General features: G+C 38.3%; 1 protein-coding gene across 1 annotated transcript in view; it reads left to right on the top strand.

Moving 5' to 3' along the window:
* Positions 1-21,991, top strand: part of ASB3 (ankyrin repeat and SOCS box containing 3) — a 623,585-nt gene that overhangs the window by 467,867 nt on the left and 133,727 nt on the right. The gene's annotated exons all lie outside the window — the stretch shown is intronic.

A 21,991-nucleotide genomic window follows, 5' to 3' on the forward strand; every position in this document is an offset into this window, starting at 1 on the left:
TGCACATGCGTTAGGTGTTAGGTTTTATTTTGCAGTTCGCGGTTGACAGGTAGATAGACATTGCGCATGCGTTAGGTGTTAGGTTTTATTTTGCAGGTAGTTTAGGGAGTTACGGGGCTCCAATACACAGCGTAAGGCTTACTACGCCTGCGATTTGTGGCAAGGTGAAAATGGAGTAAGATTTCTCCATTTTCGCCACGTAAGTCCTTACGCTGTATATTGGATACCAAACTGCGCTGGTTTGGTATACCTGTCTATGGGCCAAAAAACTACGGCCGAAGGCAGAAATATACGAGCGTAACTTCTATGTTACGCTGTATATGTGATACCAAACCAGCGCAAAATTTGACGTCGCCGGTTTTTGCGGGCGACGCTGCATATCGGATCGAGGCCCAGGCTTGTTTTCTTTAAAACAAAAAAAAACATGCAAACATTTACATATTGACTCCATTATCAACTCATCTAAGCACATTTAGCTCACAGTACACGTTATGTTCTTACGGCTAGATTTAGAGTTCGGCGGTAGCCGTCAAAACCAGCGTTAGAGGCTCCTAACGCTGGTTTTGGGCGCCCGCTGGTATTTGGAGTCAGTGATTAAAGGGTCTAACGCTCACTTTACAGCCGCGACTTTTCCATACCGCAGATCCCCCTACGCCATTTGCGTAGCCTATCTTTTCAATGGGATCTTCCTAACGCCGGTATTTAGAGTCGTTTCTGCAGTGAGCGTTAGAGCTCTAACGACAAGATTCCAGCCGCCTGAAAATAGCAGGAGTTAAGAGCTTTCTGGCTAACGCCGGTTTATAAAGCTCTTAACTACTGTACCCTAAAGTACACTAACACCCATAAACTACCTATGTACCCCTAAACCGAGGTCCCCCCACATCGCCGCCACTCGATTAAAAATTTTAACCCCTAATCTGCCGACCGCCACCTACGTTATACTTATGTACCCCTAATCTGCTGCCCCTAACACCGCCGACCCCTGTATTATATCTATTAACCCCTAACTTGCCCCCCACAACGTCGCCGCAAGCTACTTAAAATAATTAACCCCTAATCTTCCGACCGCAAATCGCCGCCACCTACGTTATCCCTATGTACCCCTAATCTGCTACCCCTAACATCGCCGACCCCTATGTTATATTTATTAACCCCTAATCTGCCCCCCACAACGTCGCCGACACCTACCTACACTTATTAACCCCTAATCTGCCGAGCGGACCTGAGCGCTACTATAATAAAGTTATTAACCCCTAATCCGCCTCACTAACCCTATCATAAATAGTATTAACCCCTAATCTGCCCTCCCTAACATCGCCGACACCTACCTTCAATTATTAACCCCTAATCTGCCGACCGGAGCTCACCGCTATTCTAATAAATGTATTAACCCCTAAAGCTAAGTCTAACCCTAACACTAACACCCCCCTAAGTTAAATATAATTTTTATCTAACGAAATAAATTAACTCTTATTAAATAAATGATTCCTATTTAAAGCTAAATACTTACCTGTAAAATAAATCCTAATATAGCTACAATATAAATTATAATTATATTATAGCTATTTTAGGATTAATATTTATTTTACAGGCAACTTTGTAATTATTTTAACCAGGTACAATAGCTATTAAATAGTTAAGAACTATTTAATAGTTACCTAGTTAAAATAATAACAAATTTACCTGTAAAATAAATCCTAACCTAAGATATAATTAAACCTAACACTACCCTATCAATAAAATAATTAAATAAACTACCTACAATTACCTACAATTAACCTAACACTACACTATCAATAAATTAATTAAACACAATTGCTACAAATAAATAAAATTAAATAAACTATCTAAAGTACAAAAAATAAAAAAGAACTAAGTTACAGAAAATAATAAAATATTTACAAACATAAGAAAAATATTACAACAATTTTAAACTAATTACACCTACTCTAAGCCCCCTAATAAAATAACAAAGCCCCCCAAAATAAAAAATTCCCTACCCTATTCTAAAATACAAATATTACAAGCTCTTTTACCTTACCAGCCCTGAACAGGGCCCTTTGCGGGGCATGCCCCAAGACTTTCAGCTCTTTTGCCTGTAAAAAAAAACATACAATACCCCCCCCCCAACATTACAACCCACCACCCACATACCCCTAATCTAACCCAAACCCCCCTTAAATAAACCTAACACTACCCCCCTGATGATCTTCCTACCTTGTCTTCACCATGCCAGGTTCACCGATCCGTCCTGGCTCCAAGATCTTCATCCAACCCAAGCGGGGGCTAGACATCCACTGAAGAAGTCCAGAAGAGGGTCCAAAGTCTTCCTCCTATCCGGCAAGAAGAGGACATCCGGACCGGCAAACATCTTCTCCAAGCGGCATCTTCTATCTTCTTCCATCCGATGACGACCGGCTCCATCTTGAAGACCTCCAGCGCGGATCCATCCTCTTCTTCCGACGACTAGACGACGAATGACGGTTCCTTTAAGGGACGTCATCCAAGATGGCGTCCCTCGAATTCCGATTGGCTGATAGGATTCTATCAGCCAATCGGAATTAAGGTAGGAATTTTCTGATTGGCTGATGGAATCAGCCAATCAGAATCAAGTTCAATCCGATTGGCTGATCCAATCAGCCAATCAGATTGAGCTCGCATTCTATTGGCTGTTCCGATCAGCCAATAGAATGCGAGCTCAATCTGATTGGCTGATTGGATCAGCCAATCGGATTGAACTTGATTCTGATTGGCTGATTCCATCAGCCAATCAGAAAATTCCTACCTTAATTCCGATTGGCTGATAGAATCCTATCAGCCAATCGGAATTCGAGGGACGCCATCTTGGATGACGTCCCTTAAAGGAACCGTCATTCGTCGTCTAGTCGTCGGAAGAAGAGGATGGATCCGCGCTGGAGGTCTTCAAGATGGAGCCGGTCGTCATCGGATGGAAGAAGATAGAAGATGCCGCTTGGAGAAGATGTTTGCCGGTCCGGATGTCCTCTTCTTGCCGGATAGGAGGAAGACTTTGGACCCTCTTCTGGACTTCTTCAGTGGATGTCTAGCCCCCGCTTGGGTTGGATGAAGATCTTGGAGCCAGGACGGATCGGTGAACCTGGCATGGTGAAGACAAGGTAGGAAGATCATCAGGGGGGTAGTGTTAGGTTTATTTAAGGGGGGTTTGGGTTAGATTAGGGGTATGTGGGTGGTGGGTTGTAATGTTGGGGGGGGGGGTATTGTATGTTTTTTTTTACAGGCAAAAGAGCTGAAATTCTTGGGGCATGCCCCGCAAAGGGCCCTGTTCAGGGCTGGTAAGGTAAAAGAGCTTGTAATATTTGTATTTTAGAATAGGGTAGGGAATTTTTTATTTTGGGGGGCTTTGTTATTTTATTAGGGGGCTTAGAGTAGGTGTAATTAGTTTAAAATTGTTGTAATATTTTTCTTATGTTTGTAAATATTTTATTATTTTCTGTAACTTAGTTCTTTTTTATTTTTTGTACTTTAGATAGTTTATTTAATTTTATTTATTTGTAGCAATTGTGTTTAATTAATTTATTGATAGTGTAGTGTTAGGTTAATTGTAGGTAATTGTAGGTAGTTTATTTAATTATTTTATTGATAGGGTAGTGTTAGGTTTAATTATATCTTAGGTTAGGATTTATTTTACAGGTAAATTTGTTATTATTTTAACTAGGTAACTATTAAATAGTTCTTAACTATTTAATAGCTATTGTACCTGGTTAAAATAATTACAAAGTTGCCTGTAAAATAAATATTAATCCTAAAATAGCTATAATATAATTATAATTTATATTGTAGCTATATTAGGATTTATTTTACAGGTAAGTATTTAGCTTTAAATAGGAATCATTTATTTAATAAGAGTTAATTTATTTCGTTAGATAAAAATTATATTTAACTTAGGGGGGTGTTAGTGTTAGGGTTAGACTTAGCTTTAGGGGTTAATACATTTATTAGAATAGCGGTGAGCTCCGGTCGGCAGATTAGGGGTTAATAATTGAAGGTAGGTGTCGGCGATGTTAGGGAGGGCAGATTAGGGGTTAATACTATTTATGATAGGGTTAGTGAGGCGGATTAGGGGTTAATAACTTTATTATAGTAGCGCTCAGGTCCGCTCGGCAGATTAGGGGTTAATAAGTGTAGGCAGGTGTCGGCGACGTTGTGGGGGGCAGATTAGGGGTTAATAAATATAACATAGGGGTCGGCGATGTTAGGGCAGCAGATTAGGGGTACATAGGGATAACGTAGGTGGCGGCGGTTTACGGAGCGGCAGATTAGGGGTTAAAAGTGTAATGCAGGGGTCAGCGATAGCGGGGGCGGCAGATTAGGAGTTAATAAGTGTAAGGTTAGGGGTGTTTAGACTCGGGGTACATGTTAGGGTGTTAGGTGCAGACGTAGGAAGTGTTTCCCCATAGGAAACAATGGGGCTGCGTTAGGAGCTGAACGCTGCTTTTTTGCAGGTGTTAGGTTTTTTTTCAGCTCAAACAGCCCCATTGTTTCCTATGGGAGAATCGTGCACGAGCACGTTTTTGATGCCGGCCGCGTCCGTAAGCAACTCTGGTATCGAGAGTTGCATTTGCGGTAAAAATGCTCTACGCTCCTTTTTTGGAGCCTAACGCAGCATTTGTTTGAACTCTCGATACCAGAGTTAAATTTATGGTGCGGCCAGAAAAAAACCCGCGGAGCGTTAACAGCCCTTTTACCGCCGAACTCTAAATCTAGCCGTTAGTGTGCAAAGAATGATAGCACCTTTAAATGAAGAACAGTAAAATTGTTGATGAATATGAGCTAGTGTATACATACTTTTTAGAATTAACATCAGAGCACCTACACATGTAAAGGTTTAGGTTAGTTGTGGTCATTTTATGCCCCTTTATTAGCAGTTATAGTGATCCCAGGCTTGTTTAATCTTGTCTTGTGCAACAGAGGGGGGTGGGGGGGGGCAGAGGTCACAGCGTGGTCATTCTGCAGTGTCCCAGTTATTTAATAACCAAAGAATGCATTTGAAGCTGCTTCCCTTACTGCTTGAAGACACTAAATAATTCAGAATTGTAGAACTGGAATTTAATGCCACATGTTATGTCTCGTGGACTCTCACCAATGTGAAAGAAATTAATTTATCAAGTAAGTATAAATTTAGTTTTTTTAAATATGCAGCTAACAGTAGCTGAAGAATAACTTTACAGAAGAAATTTTGAGCCAGATTACGAATGGAGCGCAAATGTTTATGCCCAAGCGATAAGGGGTTTACTGCTGGGGCTCATGCCGTGTCTCATGACATGAGAACAAAGCTCCCATTGGAGGCCGCGTTCAGATTGCGGCTAACCTGTAATACCAGTGCACATTTGCAAATATCGCTTACGCAAAATCGATATTTTGCTCTCCACTTGTAACCTACCCCTTTTGTGTTTTTACTTTGGCCGTGTTTTTAAAGAAAATAATACCCAGGATCAATAATGTTGTTCTTTTACAAACGCTAGGATTGACTATTGAAACAAATAAAGGGGACTTTCATTTATGAAGTATAAGATACTTAATGCAGAAAGTGCCTTTATTTGTTTTTAATCAATCGCTGTTCTTAGCTGCTAACAAAACCCACGGCTAAAAAAGTTTTTGCTAAGAGGTGACATTTTCACTTCTTAGCCAATAGCCGTGCGGTAAATCCAGCTCCCATGGGCACCAAGCTGGATTTACCGCACAAATTTTGGCTAAGAGGTGACAATGTCACCTCTTATCAAAAACATTTTTTAACCGTGGGCTGCTGTAGCAGCTAATAACGGCGATCGAATTAAACAAATAAAGACGCTTTCTGCATTAAGTATCTTATACTTCATAAATAAAACTGGAGAGTGCCTTTTAAATTTTAATATTTTAATGAATTTGCACTTTTTATTGATTCCATTCTTTTGAGAATTTATACCCAGAGAACAATTCCAGGATTTTAACTCTTTTGTTATTGTTCTCAGATAGTGGCTGCTTTGAGGTACGACAAGTAATACTGGTTTCTTGTCACAGACAGTTTACAACAGCTGACCATAAATACTGTTGGAATTATTTGAAAAAAAAAATGTTTGCTTCCATTTTCTAAGTCACTTTTCTGGGCCACAAAATGTAAATTTTTCTAAATCATCTGTAAGTTTATTTCATAAATTAATGAGATAACAGAATAGCTACTCACTTATATGACTTTTAAGTTTGAATAATTCTTTTTAGCTGCTCTTTGTTTAATTATAAGGTGCCAAAAAAAAAAAAAACCTAAACCTGCAATATTAGAATTTTCATTGTAATAAATTATTATTTTCTCTTCTTGATTATCCCGTTGTTCAAATCCTGTTATTCTCTGAAAAGTGTAAGTTAATAGGCAGATTTGCAAACTCACAAATTCAGCAAACACAATTGAGGATCTAGTTAATTGGCTATATAAAGCATTTTATCACCTGACACAAAATAATGTGTAAAATGAGCAATTTAGCATTTTGTTTTCAGCGTAAGAATGAGATTGTTTTTAATTGGCAATAATGTGAATTTAGGTATAAATTTACCACTAGAAAAGCACTTAGTCTTCGTTTCTGGATTCCCAACTGGAGGGAACTACATGCAAACAACATCATTATTAAGATGAAGAAAACTAGCTCTCAAAGATATTTACTCACTGAATTATTAGATTTTTATATTGTTAACATTTTACAGCCTATACTTTGTTTTAGAAAATTGTTTTAAACTTATAGATAGATAATATATCTATCTATATTATATTATAAATACAGTATCTCACAAAAGTCAGCACACCCCTCACATTTTTGTAAATATTTTATTATATCTTTTCATGTGATAACACTGAAGAAATTACACTTTGCTACAATGTAAAGTAATGAGTGTACAGCCTGTATAACAGTGTACATTTGCTGTCCCCTCAAAAAATTTAACACAGCCATTAATGTCTAAACCATTGGCAACCCGTTGGCAATTAAAAAATGCTGTAAAGTAAGAATGCTTTCAAAAATAAAAATGTTAATAGTACACTTGCACAGTTAGGGATTTTGTAGGTGTATAATCATGTGCATGATTAAACAATTATACCAAACAGGGGCTAATGATTATTGATTTAATATGTAGCTTGAAGTACAATCATTAAGAGAAACAGCTGTGGTGCAGAAATAAAGCTGTCCAGAGAAGTCTTGTCAGAAGTTGTCTTTATGGATTACTTGCGGCCAAAAAGTTATACCTCGGACATGGAAACAAGGCCAATAAACTCAACTATGCACAAAAACACAGGAACTAAGGTATAGAAAAATGGCAGCAAGTGCTCTGGACTGATGAGTAAAAATATATGAAATATTTGCCCGAAGCAAAAGGCACAAGAATGAATATGGCTGTAGAGCGGTCCAAAAATGATTGTCTGCAGGCAACAGTGAATCATGGAGACGGTTCCTTGCAAATTTGGGGCATAATTTCTGCAAATGGAGTTCGGGATTTGGTTAGAATGGTCTCCGCAATGCTGAGAAGTACAGGCAGCTACTTATACTATCCATCATGCAATACCATCAGAGAGGCATCTGATTGGCCCCCTATTTATCCTGCTGCATGACAATGACCCCAAACATACAGCCAAAGTCATTAAGAACTATCTTCAGCGTAAAGAAAAACATAAAAAAAGAGTCCCGGACGTAATGGTATGACCCCCACAGACTCCTGATCTCAACATCACCGAGTATGCCTGAGATTACATGAAGATGATGTTTGGAACAACCTACCTGCAAAGTTCCGTAAAAAAACAAACTGTGTGCAAGTGTAGGTAGAAGAATTGATTCTGTTTTGAAGGGTGGTCACTGCAAATATTGATTTGATTTAAATTTTACTTCTGTTTAATCATTTTGCATTTTGTTAATTAATAATAAATAAACTATTAACATAATTGTTTATTATTATTTAAAATCATTTTTACTTTACAGTATTTTTTCACACACCCTGGCCTGTCTGCTTGAATTTATTGACTCATTAAATAAGAATGATCGGAACATTCTGCTGACACATGTATTCAGTGAGAAAGAATTACCTTTCCTGGATATTTGTATCAAAAAAGAAGGGAATAAAATAACTACTGAAAACCATCGAAAGAATACAGCAACAAACAGTCTATTAGAAGCTTCCAGTAGCCACCCTGAATCACTCAAAAGAGGCATTCCCTTTGGACAATTGCTCAGATTGAAGAGAAATTGTTCTTCAAAAACAAAATTTGAACATCATGCTCAAATTATGTGTGAAAAATTTATTGAAAGAGGATATTCAAATAAATTAATTAAATTCACCCTTAACAAAGTTCGGAAATTGAATAGAAATGATCTTCTTTATTCAAATAAAGTCAGGGCTACAGCAGATAGCAACATAAGATTCATCACTACATTTAATTGCCAATGGCAGACTTTGAGAGACATTTTGTCTCGACACTGGCACTTGCTGTCATTTGATGAAAAAATTGCTGGAAAAGTGGGTCAAAGACCCCTTCTGACCGCAAAGAAATCTCCTAACTTAAAAGAGAAGTTGGTTAAAAGCAGATTCGTGAGGTCAGAACCCACAACTAACTGGTTGAATAAATATCAACAAGTTAAAGGCAGTTTCCCATGTGGACACTGTGTGTACTGCCCGTATATGCTGAAGTGTAAAACATTTTCGGCAAAAACGAGCAAAAACTTTGAAATAAGATGTTTTTCTAATTGCAACACAGTAGGAGTAGTGTATCTCTTACAATGCTCCTGTCCCCTGTTCTATGTTGGAAAAACAAAACGTATGTTCAAGGACAGGGTACAGGAGCATAGAGATGACATACTATATGAAAGAGATACGAGTGTTGCAAGACATTTTAAAGATGCACACAATAGCAGTACTGTATCTTTGAAATTTGTTGGTATTGATCAAGGACTGACAAGTGGCAGAGGAGGGGACAATAATAAATGTCTTCTAAAAAAAGAAGCTAGATGGACCTATGTGTTAAAAATTGTGTCCCCATTTGGCTTAAATGAAAGAATTGAATTTAGGTCTTTCCTGGGTTAAAGACATGAACAACGTGACTAATCAACCTAGGTAGTCCTAAACAGCATTAAATTCTTTTTGAAAGATGATTCCTTTTAAAGTTATTCCTTTCATTCCTTAAAAGGCCAAAACACATGTATGAAGATAAAAATGTTCATCCAAATTTTAATTAAACAATTTTTTTGAATACCTTAAAACTAGTTATGTAAAGTTATTGAACTAGAGGTGATTAAAATAAATCCAACGCAGGCTCAGCACCAGTTGGTCCTTTTGATAGTGTTTAACTCATTTGTTTAATCTATTCTTTTTAGTCTGTTAACTTTGCTTAAACATGGTAAATAGCAATGTTTTGTTTTGTGTATACATGTATGGGAATCTGAATAGTGGCGAGGTTCTATGATCTATCCCATTGGCTGGTGTGTATACGCCTTAACCACTCCTGCAACATTGGCAACAGATTTAAATGAATGGAGATATCACCTGTGACTGACAGTCCTGACGAGGCTCTGACGCAAAGCATTGTGGGGCGAAACGCGCGTCGACACAGTCATTTGAAAATTAAGCGGCAGTAAGCAAGTACCTGGATTGGTGTTGATTGATAACACTATGTTTCTGGAAGAAAGTTTGGCAGAGGCGAATGAAAGTGGATCTACCCAGTAAAAGTCTCAAAGTTCAAATTGCACAAGCGAAGGTGTTAAGGAACGGGACGAGAAATCTGGGTGAGACAGAAGCCGGATGCCAAGTCCTGGCTCACTTCATATGGATGCTTCAAGTTTGTGCCTAAAGAAACCGAAACCCGGTCTTTGCTGCCTGGAACCCATCCTTACCTGGAAGAGGTTGTATACGTTTTCCTTTATCCTTTATTGCCGTCTTTTGGAAATAGCCTGTTGTTATTATCAAACACTCATGGTTCACATGTGCTGACTTAGGAGGACGCCTCAGCTGTTACTTTAATAACAGTACCGTTTGTGGATGAGCTCATATGTTGCTACTTTGCCAATAAGATATCTACATTATAACCAACATAATATTTGTGGAACTTTTTGCTATTTTGAGACATTTTGTTTCAGCTTCAATTTGATTCCTTATGTTATGTTTTGTTTTATTGATTTATTCTGTGCAACATTGAGAATGTCATTATTATTTTGTACCTTGCACTCATGAGTATAGGTATTTATTCAGGTTTCCACTGCAGTGGCATATTTAGGTTTAGGATAAACATGTATTAATAAATGTGATACACGTTAATTGGACCACCTGTGTGTGAGCCTCTGTTTTGATACTATGTTTCAGCACTATGTTTCAGCTTTTTTCTACATATTAGATTTTTGAGAAGTTATCTCTGAGTGCTGCAATCCCCTACTTTAAACACAGCATCTCGTATAGCTCTGCTGTGTGCAACATATATTTACTTATATAAATATATTTGAACTAAGTGTATATATATATATATATATATAAATATATAAATATTTATATATATTATCAAGGTTGCTAGCCCACAGTAAAAAAGTTACTAAGTCCACTCAATGTTAAAGATATGAAAACGTCAATTTTTTTTACTCATGAAGCACTAGTGGAGAATTCCAGCCCAGAGGGTGACAGCACAGCCAAGTTTTAGGGTATAGCCATATTCAACGTCATTCCTTGCAGTCGGGTAGTGGTGGCTTTAAAGCAGTTAGGAACTTGTAAAGAGGTACTTACTGAGTTAGTTTTCCTAAGAATTGCTGCCCTAGTTTAGAAAGCCAGAGTTGGCTACTCTGTTCTTTCTTTTTCAAAGGTCTCTGTGAAGAACTGTGTCTTCTCATACCTTGTAACTGTCTACATGCCGGACAGCGGAGCAGGTAAGTGCTTTTTCTTCCAGTTCGGGAGACCATGCACTTAAATTAAAACACTGCTTTTTTATTGGGACTTAGATAATCTTGTTGTATGGGTTACACTGGGGCATGAAGCAGGCACTGTAGCATGTGTGAGACTAACATTTAAACTCTCTTTAAAAGAAAGGATAAAATGATTTTATTAGGCTTTATTTTTCTCACACATATTTACTTGATAAAACAATACAAGTTTAAACTGAAAGTAAGGCTGAATTTTCTATTTCAGCAGCGTATTCATTTCCTCTTTGCTTTAAAATAAAACGATGCAACATTTTAAACGGTCAGGCTTGAAAAAACGGTTATTACTGGTACTCAGTGTACCAGGAAGCTATTTTTAGTGCCTCTCTGTGTCGTAGCAGTAATTTGAGCTCAGCAGTTGTGGTCACATGACCGGCTTTTCTGACAAAAAAGTTTTTCTCCATTTCTAGTTGATCCAGTCTTAATTGGTAGCGGTAAGGCACCTCAGTAATTGAGGTGTGGGGTTGCCTGAGGGGTATTTTAGAAATTTATTTATTTATTAAAAAAAAATTCTTAATTTTTCTCACATAATTTTAGCTGGGGATCGATCCTAATTTGGTATAAAATTTAAAGTGAATTTTTCCCTTGGCTTATTTTAATTGAATATTAAAATCTTTGAAACTTATCTGTACAAATTTATTTACTGTTTCACAACATGTCTGATATGGAACAAGAGCATGCTCTCATAAATTCACGCTTATTATGTTTAGATGCACAAATTGCAGCTCCTATGCAATTTTGTTCTTCATGTGTCAAGAAAACCTTGCAAAATAAAGGTAACATTTTTGAGCCTAATGTCTCTCAGGATGATGCTGTTAAAATAATACCTCGGCTTTCTCCTGCTACGTTCCAAGCCTCAATGGCATCACATGCAGTCCCCTGAGGTTCCTCTATAACTCCTAGTGGAGTTTATTTAAAAGCAGAAATTGCTGCCCATGTATCTTCAGTGGTATCTGTGGCATTAGCTGCTATTCCCAGATTACAGGGAAAACGCAAGAGGAAATCTAGAAATTCAGAAAGTAAGGTGCCTGTCCTCAGTTCTGCTTCTCAAGTTGCCCTTTCTCATAAGTCTAATGAGAAAGATACATCAGGACTTTCTGAGGGTGAAATCTCAGATTTGGACAGTATAATTCCTTCTTTTGAGACTGAAGTGGTATCCTTCAGATTTAAGCTTAAACACCTTTGTGTATTGTTAAAGGAGGTTTTAGCTACTTTAGATGACTCCGATACCCCTGTCGTTGTCACTCCTAAGAAATTTAGTAAACTTAATAGTTTCTTTGATGAACCTTCCACTTCTGAGGTTTTTCCTGTTCAGGACCGTGCTAGGGAGATTATTTTTTCCCCGTCTCCCATTTTTAAGAAAATGTTTCCTTTTGAGGACTCCATTAAAGAGCCTTGGTATACTGTGCCCAAAGTTGAAGGGGCCATTTCCACTCTGGCTAAGAGAACCACTATTCCTATTGAGGATAGCTGCTCTTTTAAGGATCCGATGGACAAGAAGCTGGAGGCTTATTTGAAAAAGATTTATGTTCATCAAGGCTGCGGTGTGTATTGCCACCGTGATTGGTGCGGCATCTTATTGGTTCGTCGCCTTGTCTGATTCTCTTCAAGTAGAGACTTCCTTGTATGAAATTCAAGATAGGATTAAAGCTTTTAAGTTGGCCAGTTCCTTTATTGCAGATGCCATTTTACATGTTGTTAGACTAGGGGCTAAAACTTATAGTTTCGCTGTCCTAGCCCGCAGGGTGTGCTGACGTTTCCTCTAAAGTCAAGCTTCTGGGGATTCCTTACAAGGGCAAAACCTTGTTTGGACCTGGCTTGATAGAAATTATCTCTGATATTACAGGTGGAAAAGGGTATTTTCTACCTCAAGATAAGAAGAATAGGCCTAAAGGACGTCAGAGTAATTTTCATTCATTTTATAACTTTAGAGGAAAACCTTTCCCTTCTTCCAAGAAGGAACAATCCAAGTCTTCTTGGAAACCCAATCAGTCTTGGAACAAGGGGAAACAATCAAAGAAACCTGCAGGAATGGCGACCATGCGGATCTATCTCAGAGAATAGAGTTAGATCAGTCGTCAAGGGATTCTCTCCCGTGGTGCATTTCTCAGGAACATCTGTCTCAGGGCACATGCTTTCGGAGACCTTCCTGGGTGATCGTGACCACGGATGCCATGCTGCTGGGCTAAGGAGCCGTCTGGAACTCGTTAAAAGCTCAGGGCCTTTGGACTCGGGAGGAGTCTGCTCTTGCCATCAACATCTTGGAGTTGAGGGCGATTTACAATGCTCTATTGGCTTGGCCTCAGCCCAGTTTATCAGGTTCCAGTCAGACAACATAACCTCTGTGGCTTACATCAATCACCAGGGAGGAACTCAGAGTTTCTTAGCCATGAAGGAGGATACTCTGATTCTTCAGTGGGCTGAGACCCACAATTGCTGTCTATCTGCCACCCCCATTCCAGGAGTAGACAACTGGGAAGCGTATTTTCTTAGCAGACAGAATTTTCATCCCGGGGAGTGGGAACTCCATCCAGAGGTGTTTTCCAGCTTAGTCCTCAAATGGGGGGTGCCGGAATTAGATCTGATGGCGTGCCGTCAGAACGGCAAGCTTCTAAGGTACAGGTCAAGGTCATGAGATCCGCAGGCCGTTCTGATAGATGCTCTGGCGATTCCTTTGGTTTTTAGGTTGGCATACCGGTTTCCTTCATTTGCTCTCCTTCCACGAGTCATTGCCCATATCAAACAGGAGAGGGAGTCAGTGATTCTAATAACCCATTTGTGGCCTCGTTGGCTCTGGCTTGCAGACCTAGTGGAGATGTCATCTCGCCCACCTTGGAGACTACCTCTGAGGAAGGACCTCCTGATTCAGGGTCCCATCCATCATCCAAATCTCGTTTCTCTGAAGCTGTCTGCTTGGAGATCCAACACTTAATTCTGTCTAAGCGTGGTTTTTTGGTCATTAAGACCATGATTCAGGCTCACAAGCCTTTTACTAGAAAGATATACCATAAGATATGGCATGAATATCTTTATTTTTGTGAATCCAAGCCAAGGGCTACTCTTGGAGTAGAATTAGAATTCCTAGAATTTTATCTTTTCTTGAGGAAGGCCTGGAGAAGGGATTGTCAGTCAGTACCCTGAAGGGTCAGAATTCTACTTCATCAGTTTCACTACATAAACGTTTGGTGGATGTGTCAGATATGCAATATTTTTGTCAGGCCTTGGTCAAAATCAGGCCTGTCTTTAAGTCTGTTGCTCCTCCTTGGTGCCTTAACCTTGTTCTTAAAGTTTTACAGCTGGCTCTGTTTGAGCTGTTGCATTCCATAGACATTAAGTTGTTATCTTGGAAGATTTTGTTTCTTGTTGCTATGTCTTCTGCTCCAAGAGTCTTGGAACTCTCAGCTCTGCAGTGTGATTGGCCTTATCTTATTTTTCATGCTGATAAGGTGGTTCTTCGTACTAAGTTAGGTTTCCTTCCTAAGGCTGTTTCTAATAGAAATATCAATCAGGAAATTGTTGTTCCCTCTCTGTGTCCTAATCCTTCTTCCAAAGAACATTTAAATGTGGATGTTGTACGTGCTCTTGTATGTGCTCTTAAATTCTACTTACAGGCGACTAAGGATTTTCGCCAGTCCTCTGCCCTCTTTGTCTGTTTCTCTGGGAAACGTAAAGGTCAGAAAGCTACTGCTACTACTCTTTCTTTTTGGTTACAAAGTATAATTAGTTTGGCTTATGAAACTGCTGGACAGCAGCCTCATGAGAGAGCTGTTTCCTCTTCTTGGGCTTTCAAAAATGAAGCTTCTGTGTAACAAACTTGCAAGGCTACAACTTGGTCTTCTCTAAATACTTTTTTCAAAATTTTACAAATTTGATACTTGTGCCTCGGCTGAGTTGTCAGGGTTTCCCCTATACAAAGGTAAAAGACAGCTGCACCAACATAGCAAAACAATGTGCAACTGCAAATGTTGCTGAGATGAGCTATAAAAAGAGTAATAATTTTATGCTTTCTGAAAATGATTTTGTTACTGAAAATGTTACACTAATTTTGGGCACTGTTTTATAAGATATTGACCTTTAATTTGCTGATGGCAAACTCTTGTAACAAAGAAGTTTATGTGACTTTCAGAATCACTTTATTTTCCCCTACCAAATTACATTTGAGATGTTATATTAAGTTAAGCCCTTGGCTGCCAGTGTGTGATGCAATGCAATTCATAAGCATTTTCTGCAGCCCTTGTTGACAGCAAATGGTTAATCTAAAATAAACGTTGACAGTTGCTTAAAATCTCAATGCAAGATTCTTTTGCCTCTGACATTAGCAGAGTAAAATGTGCAAAAGGTAATTTTGCTATGAAAATAAAATAATAATACTAATTAAAGGGACAGGAAACCCTAATATTTTATTTGATGATTTGGATAGAACATATAATTTTAAACAACTTTCCAATTTGCTTCCATTATCATATTTGCTTTGTTCTCTTGTTATTCTTTGCTGAAGGAACAGGATTGCACTACTGGTAGCGAACTGAACACATCTAGTCATCCAATCACAAGAGACAAATGTGTGCAGGCACCAATAAGCAGCAGCTCCCTCTAGTGTAGGATATGTGCGTATTCTTTTTCAACAAGAGATAACAAGAGAACAAAGCACATTTAAAAATAGAAGTGAATTTAAAAGTGTCTTAAAATTACATGCTCTATCAGAATCTTGCAAGTTTACTTTTGACTTTCCTATCCCTTTAAGTACATTAAACTTACCTTTCTTGTTATGCTGCCTTATTTACACGTATTTGCAGTTTTTGGTGCCCAATCACATGCAGTCCTGGGGTATGAGGATAGTGTTATGTGTGGAAACATCAAATAAAGAGCGACAGGGAACACTTTACCCTGCACTTCGTCTATGCCACAGAAGAGGGAGTGCAACACTACAAAATTTGTGATGCTATACAAATAAATAATAATAATAAATGGCCTTCATGCAGGGCTAATAGAGGTTACCTCTCCAGTCAGCAAGTGGCAAAAGTAACAGTTAAAGGGACAGTAAAGTCAAAATTAAACTACTGGGGGGGTAGTTATCAAGCCGTCAACCTCAAATACGCTGCGTATTCCGCAGCGTATTTGTGGCGAGGCTGATACGCCTTAGTTATCAAAGGCTCGAGACCGGCAAAAGTAGAATTTTGTGACGTCAGCTTCGATCCGCCGGACTCAGTCCGACACAGATCGATTCTTACGTCACTCCAGATGTTCCGCACACAAGTGCGGCACATTCTCACTACTTTTGCTAGCTATCAAAAAACTAGCAGGTACGATCAGCAGTTTTACGGCCCAGCGTACCTGGTTTTCAAAGCGCCAGCCTGGAGGCGGCGGATCCCATAGGAATCAATGGGAGTCTGACCATAGCGAAAGTACAAGTTCGCTGCTGACAGACATCCCATTGATTCCTATGGGAGCTGTCTACACCTAACACCCTAACATGTACCCCGAGTCTAAACACCACTAATCTGACCCCCCCTACACCGCCGCAACTAAATAAAGTTATTACCCCCTAAACCGCCGCTCCCGGAGCCCACCGCAAGCTACTCTATACATATTAACCCCTAAACCGCCGCTCCCGGAGCCCACCGCAACTATAATAAATGTATTAACCCCTAACCTGCCGCTCCCTGAACCCGCCGCAACCTATATTAAATGTATTAACCCCTATCCTGCCCCCCCTACACCGTCGCCACCTATAATACATTTATTAACCCCTATCCTGCCCCCCCTACACCGTCGCCACCTATAATAAATTTATTAACCCCTATCCTGCCCCCCACTATGCCGCCGCCACTGTAATAAAATGATTAACCCCTAAACCTAACCCTAACCCTAACGCCCCCTAACTTAAATATTAATTAAATAAATCTAAATAAATTAACTCTTATTAACTAAATGAATCCTATTTAAAAATAAATACTTACCTTTAAAATAAACCCTAATATAGCTACAATATAAATAATAATTATATTCTAGCTATCTTAGGATTTTTTTTTATTTTACAGGTACCTTTCAATTTATTTTAACCATGTACAATAGCTATTAAATAGTTATTAACTATTTAATAGCTTACCTAGCTAAAATAAAGAGAAATGTACCTGTGAAATAAATCCTAACCTAAGTTACAATTACACCTAACACTACACTATACTTTAATAAATTATTCCTATTTAAAAATAAATACTTACCTGTAAAATAAACCCTAAGATAGCTACAATGTAATTAATAATTATATTATAGCTATCTTAGGATTTATATTTATTTTACAGGTAACTTTGTATTTATTTTAGCTAGTTAGAATAGTTATTAAATAGTTATTAACTATTTAATAACTACCTAGCTAAAAGAAATACAAAATTACCTGTAAAATAAATCCTAACTTAAGTTACAATTAAACCTAATACTACACTATCATTAAATTAACTAAATAAACTACCTACAAAGAACTACAATGAAATACAATTACATAAACTAACTAAAGTACAAAAAATAAAAAAAGCTAAGTTACAAAAAATAAAAAATTAAGTTACAAACATGTTAAAAATATTACAACAATTTTAAGCTACTTACACCTAATCTAAGCCCCCTAATAAAATAACAAACCCCCCCAAAATAAAAAAAATCCCTACCCTATTCTAAATTACATAAATTTCAAAGCTCTTTTACCTTACCAGCCCTTAAAAGGGCCATTTGTGGGGGCATGCCCCAAAAAGTTCAGCTCTTTTGCCTGTAAAAGAAAAATACAACCCCCCCCCCAACATTAAAACCCACCACCCACATACCCCTAATCTAACCCAAACCCCCCTTACAAAAACCTAACACTAATCCCCTGAAGATCATCCTACCTTGAGTCGTCTTCACTCAGCCGAGCCACCGATGGAACTGAAGAGGACATCCGGAGCGGAAGAAGTTAATCCTCCAAGCGGCGCTGAAGAAATCTTCCATCCGATGAAGTCATCATCCAGGCGGCGCTGAAGAAGTCTTCGATCCGGCCGATGTCATCTTCAAAGAGGCGCTGAAGAGGTCTTCTATCCGGGCGAAGTCATCTTCCAAGCCGGGTCTTCAATCTTCCTTCCGCCGACGCGGAACCACCTTCTTCACCGACGGACTACGACGAATGACGGCTCCTTTAAGGGACGTCATCCAAGATGGCGTCCCCTCAATTCCGATTGGCTGATAGGATTCTATCAGCCAATCGGAATTAAGGTAGGAAAATCTGATTGGCTGATGGAATCAGCCAATCAGATTCAAGTTCAATCCGATTGGCTGATCCAATCAGCCAATCAGATTGAGCTCGCATTCTATTGGCTGATCGGAACAGCCAATAGAATGCGAGCTCAATCTGATTGGCTGATTCCATCAGCCAATCAGATTTTCCTACCTTAATTCCGATTGGCTGATAGAATCCTATCAGCCAATCGGAATTGAGGGGACGCCATCTTGGATGACGTCCCTTAAAGGAGCCGTCATTCGTCGTAGTCCGTCGGTGAAGAAGGTGGTTCCGCGTCGGCGGAAGGAAGATTGAAGACCCGGCTTGGAAGATGACTTCGCCCGGATAGAAGACCTCTTCAGCGCCTCTTTGAAGATGACATCGGCCGGATCGAAGACTTCTTCAGCGCCGCCTGGATGATGACTTCATCGGATGGAAGATTTCTTCAGCGCCGCTTGGAGGATTAACTTCTTCCGCTCCGGATGTCCTCTTCAGTTCCATCGGTGGCTCGGCTGAGTGAAGACGACTCAAGGTAGGATGATCTTCAGGGGATTAGTGTTAGGTTTTTGTAAGGGGGGTTTGGGTTAGATTAGGGGTATGTGGGTGGTGGGTTTTAATGTTGGGGGGGGGGTTGTATTTTTCTTTTACAGGCAAAAGAGCTGAACTTTTTGGGGCATGCCCCCACAAATGGCCCTTTTAAGGGCTGGTAAGGTAAAAGAGCTTTGAAATTTATGTAATTTAGAATAGGGTAGGGATTTTTTTTATTTTGGGGGGGTTTGTTATTTTATTAGGGGGCTTAGATTAGGTGTAAGTAGCTTAAAATTGTAGTAATATTTTTAACATGTTTGTAACTTAATTTTTTATTTTTTGTAACTTAGCTTTTTTTATTTTTTGTACTTTAGTTAGTTTATGTAATTGTATTTCATTGTAGTTATTTGTAGTTAATTTATTTAATTAATGTAATGATAGTGTAGTATTAGGTTTAATTGTAACTTAAGCTAGGATTTATTTTACAGGTAATTTTGTATTTCTTTTAGCTAGGTAGTTATTAAATAGTTAATAACTATTTAATAACTATTCTAACTAGCTAAAATAAATACAAAGTTACCTGTAAAATAAATATAAATCCTAAGATAGCTATAATATAATTATTAATTATATTGTAGCTATCTTAGGGTTTATTTTACAGGTAAGTATTTATTTTTAAATAGGAATAATTTATTAAAGTATAGTGTAGTGTTAGGTGTAATTGTAACTTAGGTTAGGATTTATTTCACAGGTACATTTCTCTTTATTTTAGCTAGGTAAGCTATTAAATAGTTAATAACTATTTAATAGCTATTGTACATGGTTAAAATAAATTGAAAGGTACCTGTAAAATAAATATAAATCCTAAGATAGCTAGAATATAATTATTATTTATATTGTAGCTATATTAGGGTTTATTTTAAAGGTAAGTATTTAGTTTTAAATAGGATTCATTTAGTTAATAAGAGTTAATTTATTTAGATTTATTTAATTAATATTTAAGTTAGGGGGGCGTTAGGGTTAGACTTAGGTTTAGGGGTTAATCATTTTATTACAGTGGCGGCGGCGTAGTGGGGGGCAGGATAGGGGTTAATAAATTTATTATAGGTTGCGGCGGGTTCATGGAGCGGCGGTTTAGGGGTTAAACTATTTATTTAGTTGCGGAGAGGTGCGGGATCAGCAGGATAGGGGTTAATAATTTTATAATAGAGGGCGACGGTGTAGGGGGGGCAGGATAGGGGTTACTAGGTATAATGTAGGTGGCAGCGGTGTCCGGGAGCGGCGGTTTAGGGGTTAATACATTTATAAGACTTGCGGCGGGGTCTAGGAGCGGCGGTTTAGGGGTTAATACATTTATAAGACTTGCGGCGGGGTCTAGGAGCGGCGGTTTAGGGGTTAGTAACTTTATTTAGTTGCGGGGGCCTCCGGGGGCGCCGGTATAGGGGGTAGAACAGTGTAGTTTAGTGTGAGTGCTTAGTGACAGGCTAGCAATAAAGCTGGGAAAAAGCCGAAGGGCAGCGAGATCGGATGAGTGATAACTGTCACAGTCCGCTGCTCATCGCCCCGCGGCTTTTTGACAGCTTTATTTGATAACTTAGGCGAACGTATTCAAGGTCCGCGGCGGCGAAGGTAGGCGAGCTTAGGCGGACGTATTGGACCGGCGAAGCCAGAAAAGTAGACGGCTTGATAAGTAGCCCCCCTGGGCTTAACATAGAATATGCAGTTTTAAACAACTTTCCATAATACTTCTGCTATACAATACATTGTCTTTGTTCTCTTGGTATCCTTTGTTGATGCACAAATCTAGGTAGGCTCATAGCATCATGTTTTTAGCAGTCTATGAAAGCAGGGTTTGCAACTATGTATAGCACTGCTACAAACAATACTAAACTTATCAGAAACAAGAGTCTGGACTAAGTCTAACCCTCTGAGCCTCTCTAAATAAGACTGATATCTCCCTACTCAGTCCAATAAAGGAAAACAAAAACTTGGATGTAAGAGAGGCGCTGTGAAACAGCTGAGGGAACAAAAAATGGCTCAAATTGTATGAATAAAAATATATCAATATGTATAATAAATTCCACAAAAGCAAGGGATAGTACGAGCAAATTTAATAAATGACAATAATAAATGACAATAGTAAATGAATTTGAAATTAAAATTAAAAGATGAGTTGTGGCCACAACTAATTAAAATAAAGAAAATAGTTAGCAGCAATGATTAAATCGTACAATAGACAATTTAACGCTATGTTGTAACTGGGACGGTTCAGCGCTATATTAACACTTAGATAAGGTGCAATGTTAAGCCTCCGATAAACATGATAATAATTAAGCTAAAACAATTGGCTTTATTAATTACTCCAACAATGTCCGTATGTGAATAAACCTAGTGAGTAAAGGTATCCTTTGTGAGTGAGTAAAGGTATCTTTTTGTGGGTGAAAAAAGTCTTGTTAGAAGTGTTTAGGAAATTTCCTAAGTAATTAATAAAGCCAATTGTTTTAGCTTAATTATTATCATGTTTATCGGAGGCTTAACATTGCACCTTATCTAAGTGTTAATATAGCGCTGAACCGTCCCAGTTACAACATAGCGTTAAATTGTCTATTGTACGATTTAATCATTGCTGCTAACTATTTTCTTTATTTTAATTAGTTGTGGCCACAACTCATCTTTTAATTTCAAATTCATTTACTATTGTCATTTATTATTGTCATTTATTAAATTTGCTCGTACTATCCCTTGCTTTTGTGGAATTTATTATACATATTGATATATTTTTATTCATACAATTTGAGCCATTTTTTGTTCCCTCAGCTGTTTCACAGCGCCTCTCTTACATCCAAGTTTTTGTTTTACTGCTACAAACAATGTTGCAAATACTGCGGCAATAGAGTACTAAAGACACGTGCACACTTCTGAGCTCCTATCAGCCTACCTAGACTTACTCTTCAACAAAGGATAACCAGATCACAAAGCAAATTTGATAAAATAAATACATTAAAAAAAGTTCTTTAAAATGTAATATTCTACCTATTCATAGAAGTTTCATTTTTAATGTACTGTCCCTTTAAAGTAATTTTAATATGTATAGGTCATTGTTCTGATAGAAAATGTTCCTAGCCAGGTGGCATTTTGAAGTAGCCTGACACATTTTGCATTTCATGTCCCTTTAATCTAAATTTGTGCAACAAACTAACAAAGAAAGATAAACAAAAGGGAAGGAGAACAGCACACCTGTTTGTGGGGCACGGAGTAAGATTTGCCAAAT

This window comes from Bombina bombina, chromosome 4 (assembly GCF_027579735.1).
Source record: "Bombina bombina isolate aBomBom1 chromosome 4, aBomBom1.pri, whole genome shotgun sequence".
In the NCBI taxonomy this organism is placed as follows: Eukaryota; Metazoa; Chordata; class Amphibia; order Anura; family Bombinatoridae; genus Bombina; species Bombina bombina.